This window comes from Globicephala melas, chromosome 14, assembly GCF_963455315.2.
Source record: "Globicephala melas chromosome 14, mGloMel1.2, whole genome shotgun sequence".
Lineage (NCBI taxonomy): Eukaryota > Metazoa > Chordata > Mammalia > Artiodactyla > Delphinidae > Globicephala > Globicephala melas.
The window spans coordinates 25,095,059-25,111,521 of record NC_083327.1 but is presented as its reverse complement, the minus strand read 5'-3'; the positions used below and the strand labels follow the sequence as shown (position 1 = coordinate 25,111,521).

The following is a 16,463-nucleotide window of genomic DNA, read 5'->3' as shown; positions in this document are numbered from 1 at the left end:
ATTTTTGATTCATACTCTGTAATTCTTTGAATTTAATAATCCCACAGTGTCACTGGTCCAAAGAGGCTACCGACTCACATGTAAATTACATGTGAAGTTTATGCAAAGTAGCATAGACTTTATGATAGAAAAGAATTTTTTTCACCATGCCTACATCAGGGTTCTTCCACCCAATCAAACAGGTTCTGACAGGATATAAAAAATATTTTAAATGACAAACTGTTAAATCAGAGATACAGATTGAATCTTGTCAATTGTCAGCAGTGAAATAAAGCCCACAGTACATTAAAAGACTGCACTGGAAGCCTTGCAGTGTGGATGGAGTATAGGATTAAGTGTGGGAGTGCTGAAAGATGTATCTAGGGAGGAAGGTGTGGCCTTAAGAAGAACCTAATAGGAAGATTTTATTTTATTCAAAAATATTGGGTTTTAAGCAGGTCACGGACAGGATCAAATTTGCATTTCAAAAAGATCACCCTGGCTTTAATGTGGAGAATGGATTAGTGGAAGGGAACAAGAACAGAGAAAGGGAAACTAGTTAGGTCATTATTGCAAGAATCTGGAAGAGAGGTCATGGTTTTACTTAGATCAAGGTGGTAGGAAGAGAGGCAACTGGGCAGAATCTAACGACTACGGCAATGTTTTGTTTCCTATAAGATTTGGTAGGGCTTCCCTGGTGGCGCAGTGGTTGAGAGTCCGCCTGCCGATGTAGGGGACACGGGTTCGTGCCCCGGTCTGGGAGGATCCCACATGCCGCGCGGCGGCTGGGCCGGTGAGCCATGGCCGCTGAGCCTGCGCGTCCGGAGCCTGTGCTCCGCAACGGGAGAGGCCACAACAGTGAGAGGCCTGCGTACCGCAAAAAAAAAAAAAAAAAAAAAAAATTTGGTGATTGCTTGGATGTAGCGGGTAAGAGTGTGTGGCTGAGGATAACCTCTAAGTTTCTGGGCTAGGCAACAGGGAAGATAGTGGGTTTGGTTTAGTGAGATAAGTCATTTATGAGAGGAAGCAGTTTTTCAGGGGAGATAATATATTCATTTTAGGGATATGGTGCATCTGAGGTGCTGGTCCAAGTGAACATTCAAATGTGCAGTTGAGTTTGATACATGAAGTTACCATTTCCTTTGCTGTTTATTATTCATCCTACTCTTCCCCTCTCAGAGATTCTTCCAACTATATCTTTTTTCAAAATTTCCACCACTTTCTAGTATCAAATCACATCATGGCTGAAAGTGGAGCACCTTTTTTATGAGTCACTGTGAGCTGTTCTAAACCTGTGCTTCCTGCGTAGACCTCAGGTAATTGCTCTCCATGAAATCCTATAGGGTTATTCTATTTTCCTAAGCAAAAACCTACTTGAAGAACAGACAGTGAAATGTGCACTGAAAAAGAATTCACTAAACAACTTCTCTCTCCTTATTGTTTCTTTTCTTCTAACTCCTAACGGTTCTCCGAGTTTTTATAACCTGCTCCCAAAAGCAGCTGCTGCATCCTATCAATGTGATCCTATTAGAGAGGAAAGCAGCTTCAAAGCATCAGAAGTTGATGCCCATGAAGTATGGCTTTTCACTGTTTCAGGTTTTTATGTTATTTCTTTTTTTTTATTATTTCTTTTTTATTTCTTATTTATTTTTATTTCTATTTTATCTTTTTAATTTCTATTATTTCTTTTTATTAAAAATTTTGAGGCTGGCATGAATATGAAGCACTGAACACTGCCTATGTGTAAAATGAATAGAAGATCTTATTTCAATGAGGGTTTAGCATCATTTTCATAAACACAAAACACACATAAGCATAACAAACCCTCTTTATAATGTAACAACTAGAATGCAAATTCAAGTAATAATAAAAAATGTAGACAACTTAGAATTAATGAGAGTATCTTGATGATCAATTTTCCTATTAGCCATATTTTGCTTTAAAGTGAAGAAAACTGAGAATCTCAATGGGAGAACCTTATTTATTTCTCTAAATGACTACGGATCCATAGCTGTACACTATGTAGTTGACAAAGTATCTCAACAGTATAACTATTCCTTTGTTCAACAAATATTAAGAAGACAGCGATCATGATGAATTTATCAGCCAAACACGTTTCCTGCCATAGTTTATCTGAATCCCTCCTTAAACCCTATTACTCAATACAAATTGTCTGTGTGATGGAGCTTACTGTGATGTAGGCGATTAGTGATGTCGTAGCTGCTCTCACATTGACTTTATTCCAGAAAAGAAAATAAGTTATACCATGCAAACACACAACTGAGAGCAGAGGCGTTTTTCTTAAGCTTAACTTTGGAGTTGATTTGGTCTATTACATGCCTTATTGAATTTTGTTCAGAATGTTGTATAACTCAGTTTGCTATTATCGCTTCTGTTCTGTCGAGAATATTCAGACAGCATAATTTATCCTTTGGCACCAGCAACAGCGTGAATAATATGCTGTCTAGAATACAATGGGAAGAAAATCATCTTCATTGCTTTCCTGGAGTCTTTCCTTAAGCTAGCTCCATGGTTTTTCAGGCTACCTCCAGAGCATGCTACATGCTGTGGTCCACATGGACTAGCCTTGAGCCTGGAGGGAGGCTCCAGGCTTCTCTGACTGGTCACTGCTTCTCCTGCACTTCTTCCTTCTTCCACTTTCCTCTCTCCTTCTCTGCTGGGACATGACATGCACCAGGAGCAAATGAAAGAAATTCACAATAGTGGGCAAAGTTTGGTGGAAGAAACAAAAAATTATTGGGTTGGCCAAGAAGTTCTTCGGTTTTTAAGTAAAAATAAAAGACACATTTTTCATTTTCACCAAGAACTTTATTGAGCAACGTATTCACCATTTTGTTCCACTACCTTCTGCCATTTTTCCAGCAACTTCATAATTCCATCTTCCCAAAACTTTTTATCTTTTTGAGCAAAGAACTGTTCCGGGTGCCTTTTACAGTCTTCCAGGGAATTGAAATTTTTCCCATTAAGAGAATTTTGTAAAGACCGAAATGAATGGAAATCTGAAGGTGCAATGTCAGGTGAATATGGCGGACGAATCAGAACTTCCCAGCCAAGCTGTAACAGTTTTTGCCTGGTCATCAAAGAAACATGTGGTCTTGTGTTATCCTGATGCAAGATTATACGTTTTCTGTTGACTAATTACAGACACTTTTCGTTGAGTGCTGCTTTCAGCTGGTTTAATTAGGAGCAGTACTTGTTGGAATTAATCATTTGGGTTTCCAGAAGGAGCTCATAATAGAGGACTCCCTTCCAATCCCACCATATATACAACATCACCTTCTTTGGATGAAGACCAGCCTTTGCTTTGGTTGGCTGTAGTTCATTTCGCTTGCCCCACGATCTCTTCCATCCCACATTATTGTACAGTATCCACTTTTCATTTCCCATCACAATTTGTTTTAAAAATGCAACATTTTTGTTATGTTTCAGTAGAGAATCGCATGCGGAAATACAGTCAAGAAGGTTTTTTTTTTTTGCTTAACTTATGTGGAACCCAACATCAAAGCGATGAACATAACCAAGCTGGTGCAAATGATTTCCAATGCTTGATTTGGATATTTTGAGTATGTCGGCTACCTCCCGTGTGGTATAATGTTGATTATTCTCAATTAATGTCTCCATTTGATCGCTATCAACTTCAGCTGGTCTACCCGACTGTGGAGCATCGTCCAGCAAGAAATCTCGAGCACAAAACTTCGCAAACCAGTTTTGACACATTCGATCAGTCACAACACCTTCTCCGTACACTGCACAAATCTTTTTTTTTTGTTTCAGTTGCTTTTTTACCTTTCTTAAAATAATGAAGCATAATATGCGGAAAATGTTGCTTTTTTTCTTCCATCTTCAATATTAAAATGGCTACACAAAAATTCATCAATTTTGATAAGTTTTTTTTAAATGCACACTGGTATGATAGCTGTCACAATACAATCTAACAAAATTGTTTTGAATGAAGTTAAAGACAACCAAGCACTACTAGAGACATCTTATGGAAAAAAACGAACAAACCCTTCGGCAAACGCAATATATAGAATACGACAGGACAAATGTAAGGTATAGAAACTATTCTTCCTTATGGTCACTTCTTTTCCTCTACTGGTTTCCAGCTCATGAGGATAAAGGGGCAGCATGGGAATAGAGTTACTTCCTGCTTGGGATGCCCCCCCTAACATTAGGAGAATAAGACAAGGTAAAGGTAGGAGGTGGTGTAGGCCATCTTTGCTTTGGGTTTTAAGGGAGGAGGTCTCTTTTTTGGTCTCTTTCTTCTTATACTGGAACGATTAAAAACCAGAGGAACAAATAAGAACAGGTGGTATTCTTTCTTAGGCCTGCTTCTACTCTAAGTCTTTGAAGAAATGAGGAGAACAAGCCTCACCACTCATGTTGTCCAGGTCACTAGGGTAGAGAGAGATCAAGCTGGTAAAACAGAGTGATTGCCAGTCTTGAAACAACAGGAAGACAGGGACTGATGTCTTTGTTATTGTATTCTAGTACTAAGCATACACAGAACCTAGAACAGTGCAGGAACTCAGTATGTATTTATTTAATTAATCATATTATTTGGTTGTGGGTTCATAAATTAAATGATTAGTTGTCTTGAATTAAACCTGGTTGAGAAGGAGGCTATTAGATGAATGAATATAAATCATGGGAACACTGGTATTTCTGGCTGTATCTGTCACAACTAAAGCATCCCAAAATTAAATGTTAGCTAAACTGGTCATAGAGGATACAGTGATGACTCTGGCAACATGTTGATCCTTCTCCAACCAAAGATGAACAGTTTTCCAATCAGAAAATTATGTTTTGCCTGCTCTTGTTGGTTATGATAAAAGTAGGTCCTACTTTGTAAAAATAAAGTAGGACCTGTAACCTTTGGCCAAAACATCACATATACCTAAGCAGAAAATGTTATCACTTACATGGTGTGAAAAAGATACTGGCAAAAATATCCATCCCCAAATATTTTTCCTGACAGCTCTCAACACGCTTGTAATTCCACAACTACAGATGTTTCACTTTAGGTAGTGAGTGCTTTGGTTTTCAAATGTCTTCTTTTATTATGATATCTCAAATTGTTATTAGACAAACTTTTATTTGGAGCATGGCCTCTTAGGAGTGGTTAACACTGAGAACATATCTGATTCTTTGAGACCATCTGTTTCCATTTTTGCAGTGGCCATTAGGTGGCCAGTGAGGTTCTGATGATTCCATCCATGTTTTTTAGGCATGTTTTATATTTATTTTTTTGGAGTATGTTAGATAATTGTGCAGTCCAGTCCTTTTTTAAAATCCCTAAATAATAGGAAAGTGTTAAAACATCAAAATGTTTAGAGAAATAAGAAGCTATTTGTGATCATAGCGTTATAGATGTTAAGAAGTAGAAGGTAACATAGTTTGTCATACAATCATTGCTTCTTGGGCTTTTGATGAAATTCAAGTGTAATATCTACTCTATGTGCTTTATTTTACAATGAGCAAATTAACGTATATACAGATTAAGTCACTGCTTTAATAGATAGAGGCTGAACCCAGGGCAAAACTAGATCAAGAATTGACAGAGGAGGAAGCTTTCTTCTGATTCTCCCAGTTTCAGTTTCACTTCCACAATTTTCTCTCATTAAAGATTGATAACTATCATATGCTAGGGTAACCATTCTCTTCTTATTCCTGCTCTATCCACTAGAGTTGTTTGCATTAGTGAGGGGCCACATAGATACCCCTCTGTTGTCAACACACAGTAGCTATTTTTCCTGGCTGCTTGATTTTCTGTTTGGAGGCCAAAGATTGCCCCCCACCCCGCCCATCAAAAAAAAAAAAGGGAATAAGGTATGCAGCTTTGGATGCATAGCACTTTCAATTAACTAGATTACAAGAATTCAATTCATAAAACATTAGAAAAGAGAATGAAAGGGGAAGCAGACCTGGATTTTAGGTCTGAGTTAACCAGTAGCTATAGTATGCACCATAACTTGAATCATGTCATTTCACCTCCCTTTTTTTTTTTTTTTTTTACATTTTGGCCGTGCCTAGAGGCATGTTGGATATTAGTTCCCCAACCAAGGATGGAACCCGTGCCCCCTGTGGTGGAAGTGGGAAGTCAACCACGGGACCGCCAGGGAAGCCCCTCACCTCACTTTTATCCCTATTTGAAAGATGTAAACTTGGACCAAGTGATCTTTAGTTTTTCTTTTATCTCTCAAATATCACAGCTCTTACTAAATGTGACCATTTGCACAGAGGCCAATATTGACGATAGATTTCCCCTCTTTCTACCTAATTCAATATAATATTAACTAAATTTAGAGGCATGTTTCAGTCTGTCAGTATCAGAGTATATTTTGTCCAATTAGAGTTAACTTAAAAACAGATTATTGTACAATGAATTGGAAAATGTCTTTATTTCTCAGTTTTCATGTGTTTCTGATCAAGTAATTTTCAACCTGTTCTCCTAAAGACTCTGAGGTCAGGAAATCCTGACTTTATCCTGGGGAAAGAAAGGAGGTATTTAGGAATGCAGCCTTCAGAAGGTAAAATCATAAAATTTGTCTCAAGGCTCTGTTCTATTCTTTAAAAATCATGTAAATAGCACATCTGATGTGGTGACATCACTTTTGAAAATGAAAAATAATGTTTAAAATGATTGCTACCAAGTAAAGTCCATGTTTCTGGAAGGAGTAAGGTATTTATCCTGTGGCTTTTAGCGCCCACACTGGCTCACGCCCAGCCCACTGCTGTCCCGTGGGCCTATTTAGACCTCATTTTGAGAAGTGTGATATGGACTCCTCTCCTTGCCCTCTGGGACTCTATATTCCCTGCAGGTCAGTCAGAGACTGGACCATATAAAGTTTATTTTATTTTTTAATCTCAACCCCTTGCCGAAAAGAAAAGTAATGATAACTGGATTTTGAAGAAAGTTATTACTTTCTAAAATGGCTGATTTTTTGGGAACAGCTTAATTGGATTGAACGTTAAATAAATGGAACAGAATATATCAGGAAAGTTTTCAATGTTTTATCCAGAAAGATTAGTTAACAGTGGCCTAAGAGCAAGGGTATATTAACATAAAAAGAGCTGGGGTTTTAGGAGAATTTCTGGACACCCTGAGAAGAGGGAAGCTGAAAAGGAAGGGGAGGTATGCCCACCTCTCTTCTTTCACAATTCTGCCAAGGCCAAGAGCAAATCTGGCTTCTATGTACTAGTGAAAATCAAATACATTACACACTCTATGCAGACAAGTTGGAGAGCTATTTTGAAAACCTCTTTCAAGCACTCTAGATAATTCAAGCACTCTAGCGTTGACCAAGGAACATTTAATATTTTACAGAGCGAGAAATACACTGTCCTGGTTATGAGCACAGGTTCTCAAGTTCAACTAACTCACTTCAAAGCCTGGTTCAGCCAATTATGGCTCTGTAACCTTTGCCAGTTTTCCTGTTCTCCAGGGGCCTTAGTTCCTCATTTTACAAATGAGGACAGTAAAGAGACCTCTCTCCTACAGAGCTGCAAGCAAGGTTACATGAGATCAGCAAGTAAAGCATTTATATAGAATCATACCTGGAGCCTGACACATAGTTACTAGCATTAGCTGTTCTTACACACTGCCTAAAACCCCCAGAAATGTGATATAAAAACATACATCCATTTGTTTGAAAGATCATGTCATGTTGTTCATGAAATTAACATATGCATTTACACAATTTTCCATATTATACGTGGAAAAAATATATTTATTGTGAAAACTAATTTTATTAAGGCTTTGAATTGACATAAGAATACTTCTAGGCTTCCTGGAAAACCTTAACTTCATTAGCATGAGATGTAGTTTATGGGCCTTCTAAGGGATGAATACGAAAGAGGAATCTCTTGATCATAAAGAACAGGACTTAATATTAATTAAACAGTGAGTAACTCTATTACAGCAAGTCAGAGTACACATACATTTTTAAGGATGCATATGGATTCCTGCATAACAATTCTTTGCTCAGTGTTATAAATTCCCAAACTTACAAATAAAGCATGTATTTATTTGTAAGAGATGTAGAACATTGTCTGAGGGCCATATTTTAAAAAAAAAAGGTTTAAAATTAAATGGTTAATGATCCAAGTCTCACTGGTGTATTTAGTACTTTGAATTTCTGCTATGGAAAATTTAATGGACACTATTAATTCTGATTCAAGCCTTATACTAGTGTCTAATATCAATGCCTCTAAGAACAGTGTATCTTTGTCATAAAGCATCTTGGAAGAAAATTTTCATAGCATTCCTCTGAAATTGGTTTTACTTAGATATTCTAAAGTTGAAATGTTTATCAAAACTGATTTTTTGGGAACAGACTTCAGACTTTCTTTTTCTGTTGGGGGAAAAAATTTGATTTATGATTTTAGAGTTGAACATTTGCTTTGAAAATAGAAACAATATGAAAGTGTATTCCCTTTTTATATGATGGGAGTGTAAGCTCTAATCTTACTGTCTTTCTGTATCACTCATGAATGCAATCTGAAATATACTGATTGCATTAAATTGATTACAATTTACCCAAGTTGATACGATTATTTTTGTAATAAATTTATAGGGTTAGTATGCTATTTTCCAAAGGTTGAATCTTCTAAAACTCGCATATTATAATATTTTAATTTTATCTCCTTGTAGATAAAAATGGGATCCTAGTTTTCCTTTTTAAATGTAGCTGACTAGTGTAAAATTTAAGAAAGTGAAATGGGAATTCTGTTCATATTTCTAATTCTCACTTCTTTCAATGATATTATCTTTCTATAACATTCATGATAACCTGATAAACATGTAAGCTTCCCCATGGTTCTTGAATCTTGACCTGTGTTTCATTCCATACTGTTAAATGTGGCATATTTGAGAGTAATTTGCTTAGAACTCTTAGAATATTCATTTTTCCTGATTACTTTCCTTGATTATATAGGTAGACCACAGATGTTTGAAGTTATATACATATATATATTTAGAAATTTACTCTATTTTTGAAAATATGATTTTTAATCATTTAAAAAATAATGATAGTCTGTGTTTTATAAAGTGTCTTTTTCTGAAGCACTTACTTTATATTTCCTGACATTTGTGAAGTGGAAAGTATGGGACTATGCCATTAATTTTACTTTTACCCAAAATGGATTGAGATTTGTCCAAGCTGACATGACCATAGATTCCAGTGTGCCTCACAGTTTTTATTCAAAAGTTTACTCTTTTAAACAATTTTAGGTACCAGTTTATTTGGTTGTATCAGACACTGTGCTGTTGATATATGTCATATATTGGGACACCACACTGAGTTTTAGCACCAGCCTAGGATGATGGTGAACCAATTGCCTTATCTAAGAACTGAAAGATATGAGCAAAAATAGGAAGACTAATTTATTGATATTTATTTGAGCAAACTTAATGTCTTTAATGCACTCATTTCTGAAAGAAAAAAATAACATGTAAATAATTTAACTGTGATTATTATAAAGGATGGGAAGACAATAATGAGTATTTGAGACGCTCCAATAGCATTAGTTGATCACAGTGAAGTGTTTCCTTTCATGAAGGCATGTAGAATTTGCCAGAATAATTTACATTAATATGGGACTCTCGGTCATCGTTTATAGATGAGAATGTGATTATTATTCTGTTTGCATCATACATTTTAGCAGTTAATAGTCAGTGAACTATTATAACCCTCCTCCCCCAAGTAAATACCAAACACCAGTCGAGGTGACAAGAACTAACTTCTAATTTGGTAATAGTAGTAATAGCACTAGAATAAACAAGAGAAGTAGACCAATGATTAAGATGCTTCAATCGAATTACAGATGCTATACGAAGTTACAGTTAGACAAATGGTGTCAGATCAGTTACACATTCTACCTATGCCTGTTCTATATGCCTTTTCTTTTCTTTTCTTTTCTTTTTTTTTTGTGGTACGCTGTCCTCTCACTGTTGTGGCCTCTCCTGTTGCAGAGCACAGGCTCCGGACGCGCAGGCTCAGCGGCCATGGCTCACGGGCTTAGCCGCTCCGCGGCATGTGGGATCTTCCCGGACCGGGACACGAACCCGTGTCCCCTGAATCGGCAGGCGGACTCTCAACCACTGCGCCACCAGGGAAGCCCCTCTTTTCATTTTTGATTAAATTTTTATCTCAACCCATAAATAAAATAAAGCCCAAATGAAAAGCACTGGCGTAATACTATCATTTTATTCAAGAAACGTAAAGTACATATTTACAATTAGGTTGGCCTTATTTCTGAAAGTTCTGGTGAGAATTTTACCTTATCATTTAAATGGTATTACTTATCAAAAAGAAACTTGTCATGGCAAGAAGCATAGATAGTTTACATAGATGGACAGAAGAAGAGGTTTTAACTAATTCCAAAGAGCTCCTGAAGTAGGAGAAGTGATAGAACAAACTATTTTCAATATTTCATAAGAAGTGCATGTGGTCTCATTGGAGAGATGTTACAAAACTCACCTAAAGGTAGTAGCTGACAATGACAGATGTTGCTTTCAGTGCTATATTTAATAAAATGTAAAACAGCTAAGTAAATTATTGAAAAGACCATAAGAAGTCTATATACATAGTTCGGATTCATCTTCCTATCTCTCCACAGCCCTCGTACAGTGGCTCGTGAGAGCTGAAGACATCACTATTCCTCAGAAGGTAAGGGAAAGAAATTAAGAAATGAAGGGAAGGGAGGAAGTGAAGGAAAACAGGAGGGAAGGAAAGACAGAAAGGAGAGGAAGTATTCACACATGCAACTTGTTTCTTAAATGTAAAGAGTATTCTGAAGAAAATAATTTCAAACACATTATTAGGCGGCCAAATGCCATTTTATTTCATGAATCTATATTTCTTATGCGTAGACAATGGATTCTAAAAACAAGCTAACTTGTGGCTAATTTTAATACCCAGCTGATTTTTTGATGCAGACCCCATGTGACCTTTCAGTCACATGAATGCTCAGCACCTGCATTGGAATCCATTTGAACACTTGGAAATATCTTAGAGTTTATAGGTATGTATTTCAGTTTTATCTAATATACAGTTTAACAAAGTGAAGACCAAAGATATAATGGCCAATATGAATGTCATTGTTCATCATTAAAATGCCTCTCTTCAAAAATTCAGAAAGAGAAAATAATTTGAGGTAAATATTTGACAGAAATTCCTCAAGTGGTTCATATTATACTTTTCCCCAGGTGGAAGGCTTCTGGGATTGTGTGTGATGTGCTTACCTAGCAACTATCCTGACTTTGTTATATTTTTTTATAGCATAAGAATATAAGATTGTTTTTACATTTACATGAGAGAATCTTTTTCTCTTTTCTTGTTCTGCTCCTGGCGTGTGTATCCAGTGATGGTTGTTATCATTTCTAAGTACTGAGAATTAATACCCCTGGGGTCCCAGAATTTAACTCTCAGGTCTAAGCTTACATCACAAGACTTAAAAATTTATCCCAGAGAATTGTTACTCAGAAAGATAAGACTGTAAAGTAGATATAACTTTATTGTTTCTTCTGTAAGCTCAGAAAAAAGCTATTTATCTAAACAATAAAGTGTTCAACCAACCCCTTTCCCAAGACAATAGATCACTCAACTGGTCAAACCCACGTGTATATCAAACAACTGTTTATACACCAAGATTCACTCCCTTCCTCCCTGTGTCTTCCAATCTGTAACTATTATATTGAGAACTCTGACTAATAACCCCAGTTCAATCCCACATTGAAACATATGCCTTAAACTACTGGCAAGGGAATCCCAGAACTTAAAAATATCAGCCTTAAACCTCCCTTCCAAGATACAACTAAACCTGTCAAGATCATGTTCTCTCGGCTACAGTCAGGAAAAAATGTCATTCTGGAGTTCTCTTTGGGGAGTAGACACTGCTTTTATTACTTATAATAAAGAAGTATTGAAATTTAGAGCGAGCTCCCTCGGAGGATATGCTCAGAATCTAGACTTAGTCTATGAACAGTATCTAGTATTTAGTCTATGAACAGTATCTAGTATTAGTCAATAAACTATATGTATTAGTGTAATCGTTAATTACAAATGTGTATTAATATAAAATATAATCATTATTTTGATAATGAAAAGATGGCTAAAGAAAATATGAGAGAAGTCTTTGGAATTTATTTACTCTACTTAATATTCTCCTAATTTGGCTACGAACATAACTGTTATTAATATTTTAAATGCCAATTTTCTTTTAACAAACCTGAAATATCATGTTCATTCGTGTTATAGAGAGAGAAAATGTTGTAAACAATTTTTCATTTAATTAAAGGTTTTAAAGAAATTAATTTATAATTCTATTTTATGTAGCTGTAAACAGACTTCCAGTTATAAGAAAAATTTATTTTCATGAAACTGCTTGTTCTTAAGCATTAGTTTTAAAGACCTTTGTTTATGTTTCCGTGAATCTACAGTATGTAATACTTTCTTCTTGAACACATTTAGATGGCTTTCTAAGCATTGGGGCTCAAAGGAGGAGAAATGTTATTAAATGTTATAAAATATAAGGTGCAATTTAAGATCATGGGACTTTTAGAAGACCTGAAGTTCAACAGTATTTTTTCAAACAGCTATTTTACAGTATCTATAAAACCTACGATAACTGAATGTGGCTTGCAGTGTGAACTGCTATGATTTTGTGAACTTTTCCCCAAACAAAGAGTCTTGGTTTTGAGCTGAAGTTAAAGGAATATGCCACTTCTTTAATTGATTTTGCATTTCTAAAGAAGATAAGTAATAAATGCTTATTTCCTAAAAAAAATTGAACTGGAGGCATGCTACTTTTAAGCTGAACCTAAATGTTCATTTATGTGAACAAGACATTCTTGTTCATGTAATCTTTTGAAAATTGAGATTTTAAATAAAATAACATTATTAGGACCATGTTTATAACATCACAGGATAAATGTGTTTGGGCTTGCAAAGTTTCCCCTTCCATAAAGCTCTACTTATTTACCAAGGAAGTTTGATTATAGTCAAGGTTATTGAACTATTCTCCACTTCACATATTAAAAATAGTGAAGTCTTTTTTTATAAAATTATGTTTCTAATAAATACAATCATTACTCAAATTATTTATAGAATACTTAAATTAATATCTCAATAATGTTTTGTATTAGAATTCAATACCTGTGTAAAAAGTGGACATTTCTTTTTACGCTAAAATAAAAATATTCATTAAAGTTCTGAAATTACCTACCCAAAGATAATCACATCAGTTATAGCTGGTATTTTATGTATTTTGTAATGTCAGCATTTTTCAAATTATTTTCTTTTCTTAACAGGAACCCTAATTTGCACTGGTTTTTAAAAATGTACAAAGTAAGTTGAACAAGTTTTTTGCTTTTTTTTTTAAGCAGCATTGATTTAAACAAGAAACAAAATGCAAAACCTGGTTAAACAATAACCGTTACAATTACCACGGGGGTAGTGGGGAGGATTGAGATAGACCCTTGCTATAGGCAAGGCATATTGTATGCCAGTTCTCACACTAAGTTCAGAGGTATACTTTTCTTTTAAATTGTCATATCAAATAAGAAAATTGAACATAAGAAATAATTTATATTATTCAAGCTAAAATTAGCAATGGAATAGCAGTATGTTATTGCTTAGGATGGCATGTAGCAAATGGAAACTCTGGTAATGGATGTATCTTGAGTGTCACTCCTAGTCTAAATTCAGTTTACTAAATAATCACAATAATAATTCCCTTTTTGTTTCTCACTACCAGCTTCTTCTTATTATGCTTTATTTTTGCTTTGTTTCAGAATTATTGCTTCTATTTATAAAAATCTCAAATGTCATATTTCCATGCAACCTAGAAGAAGGAGCAGACTTCATCTCTCCAAGAGAAAGGTAATTATCTATGATATGTTTCCAGCCTTTTCTTGACGAGATGTTGTATCTAATGTTCACTTCTCTAGGGCGGGTATGCACAGCAGAAAGGCAAGGGAGGCAAAACGGAGTTACAGCTCTTGTTGATTGTTTCAAGGGAGGGGAAAAGGGGCAAGCCTTTGTAAGAGCTTGTTCTGAATATTCAAAGTAAGACGTCCAAACATTTAGGGCTCCCATTTGCTTTTCTTAGCAGGGCTAAGTCTTTTTAAATTATGTAAAACTAGAAATTAAAACATTGTTCTTTTTTGTTGTGATTTATAATGTATTGGTAAATTTAAAACTTTGAATGTTTACTTGTCAATACTGATCAAGAGATAAAATTAGGGGAAGAAGATTATATGCTTTGTCTTAAAAATAGAATAAATCTTAGAATTGTGGTTAGAAATCAACTAGTCGGTATCCAGTTTGGGGATAAAAATTTTCTGCCTCAGCTGGATAAGATCTATTTTACCTAAAGAGTAATCACTCTTTATTGTTTAATTTTTTCCATTAAAAGTATCATTATCTTCATATATGTCTTAATTTCAGTGTCAGATACATGGATGAAGTGTAAAGTTTGTTGGGTACATATTTATGTGTCAGATGCTGTTGAGTCCTTATTTAATTTTACAACATCTATCAGGGCAGATAGTGTTAATTCCATTATACAGCAGAAGACACTGAAGCTCAGAGAATTCAAGTAAACTGTCTCTAAATATAGCTAATGCATGTTGGAGACAAAATTTGAACTAAGGTTTACTTAATTCTAACAACAATTCTCAATACAGCAGACCTTCTCCCAGGAATTTTATCTGTTAAATTACTGCTTACTTTTGCCTTGATTCTATATTTATTTATTTATTTTACTTTGTCAGTAGACTTTACTCAAATATCTAAATGACAGAATCACTCAGTAAAAGAATAGTGTACTTATATTTTTATTGTTCTTTATTTCTATGGCCTGCCTTAGAAGCCATTAAAATCCTAGAATTTGTTTAAGAGGACTTTTCTCTTGATTGAAAATAACTAAATGATACTTTTATAACTCGTGACTCTTTTGTTTATATAGGTTTATATTTAATAAATTTATGTATTTATATAATTTGTATTTAAATTTTTATTTTAGTTTATTTTTAAATTGTTATATATTTGTGTATTCTATTTATTATTTTTATATTATATTCCACTTTTAGTTTATATTTTAATTTTTTCAGGCAACATGGATTTGTATCAGTTTTGTGCATGAATAGTGATGAATCCTATATAGCAGCAATGTTCTTGGTGTGAGAGTTACACCGTCACCATTGTCCCTGCCCTCCAAAATCTCTCAGGTCCAGGAGAGGAGATAGCTATGAAAATAGTTAATCATGGTGTAACGGATGATGATTATCAGAGGTCCTGATGAAAAAACAGCACACATGAACTTGACCATTCAGGTCATGGGGGTGAGGTATCAAGAGTATCACAGGGCAGAAAGGAAGAGCAACACTCATCGATCTAGTCAATTGATTTTTACTGAGCACCTTCTACATGCCAAACACACTTTGGTGCTGGGGATAGACTAGTGCAATAGCTATTGCAAGCTTTTAGATCAGAGGAGATTAAGTATAGCTTTGTACAGGCAGGTCATAGAGCAATAAAAAAAATAGGGTATTTTCAAAAATGTATGAGTAGATGGATATTCCTGGAGTACTGAGTGAATGCATGTGAAAGGCCAAAGAGTCTAGAGAGTTTGGCATAGGTAGGACGTTTTGTACTTGAGTGCTGGACTAAGGTGTTTGTGGGCTTCATACTGAAGGAAAGAAATGGGAAAGTATTCAGTGATTTTAAGGAATAATGTTTTTGCTCTATCTCTGGTCACTTAAAAGCAGCAGTTCATATTCATGCCTTGGGCAGAGGCCCCTATATATAGTCTTCTATGCAGAACATCCAGGCCTCTGGCATTTGTTTTGAATTGCTGGCTTGCTTGCCTACAAAACACATGGTTGTATTTCTGTGGCCTTTGGGTGGCATGGCTTGGTGCTCTCAGTATTGAGAAGTGCCTCCAGACCTCCTCTATGTCCAGGCTCCTTTGCCTGGTTTAGTGACCTTGACACATTTGCTCAGCTCCACATTATATATTCCCCTACATCTAGTGGCTTCTGCCATCTGTGAAACCCTGACTGACTGAGGAGGTTCCATAAGTTTTCTGGAAAAGAACATCAGCCTTTTACCCAGAGGTCCTGATTCTCAGGATGCTTTGCCAATGATCAGAGCTTGGAAAGTGGCTGAAGTGGCATCCATTTCTAGTGATCTGCTAGGCAAGACAGTAACATTAAATAAGAACACAAAACCATATATTTAGCTGCATTTACAACTCAGCATATGTAAGGACAGAATTGATTAATTTATATTTGCCCATACCCTAGGAGAACATGGGACTTGAACCAGTGCTGCTTTGACCTCTTTGGATAGTCAAGGGAGATTCCAGGCCAACCTGGAGAGAGGGGTGGTGGTAACCTCTTCCCCCTTCTCCAGGTTAGGGTCTTTTTAGGCTGAGGTAATAGAAGAGGGATTTTTGTA

At 35.6% G+C, this 16,463-nt stretch overlaps 1 long non-coding RNA gene and 1 pseudogene across 1 annotated transcript; both read left to right on the top strand.

Moving 5' to 3' along the window:
- Positions 1 to 10,182, top strand: part of LOC115854716 (lymphocyte antigen 6E pseudogene) — a 72,723-nt pseudogene extending 62,541 nt beyond the window's left edge.
- A 755-nt stretch (positions 10,183 to 10,937) lies between these two features.
- Positions 10,938 to 13,884, top strand: LOC132593360 (uncharacterized). The gene is made up of 3 exons (XR_009558741.1): positions 10,938 to 11,025; positions 13,313 to 13,349; positions 13,796 to 13,884. It is a non-coding gene; the product is annotated as an uncharacterized lncRNA (long non-coding RNA).
- The last annotated feature ends 2,579 nt before the right edge of the window (positions 13,885 to 16,463 follow it).